Below are 367 nucleotides of genomic sequence, written 5' to 3' on the forward strand. Positions count from 1 at the left end.
ATGGTTGTTGAAGTGACTGCATGTTTCCTTCCAGACCAGCATCGATGAGCATGGAGGACGCCTCACGCTCTAAGCCACATGTAGCTGCTCTCTTTCCTCTCTGTTTACTGTCCTAATAAAAACTAAGGGTCGCCTTCTGTGTGTCTGATGATCTGATGATCTGTGCTCCTGTTTTCAGCTCTTCTGGTGACAGAAGTCACTCATTATTTCCTCAGGGATGGAAAGCCCAGCCCTCCCATTCTGCTGCTGGGGCTCTGCCAGACCAGCAGGGTTGGAAACGTTACTTTGAAAAAGTACTTAGATATAGTTACTAGTTACTTCTGCCAAAAGTAACTGAGTTACTCCACAATAAAAGTAACTAGTTACT

The sequence above is a fragment of the Cyprinodon variegatus genome, unplaced genomic scaffold (assembly GCF_000732505.1).
Source record: "Cyprinodon variegatus isolate N-32 unplaced genomic scaffold, C_variegatus-1.0 Scaffold479, whole genome shotgun sequence".
In the NCBI taxonomy this organism is placed as follows: domain Eukaryota; kingdom Metazoa; phylum Chordata; class Actinopteri; order Cyprinodontiformes; family Cyprinodontidae; genus Cyprinodon; species Cyprinodon variegatus.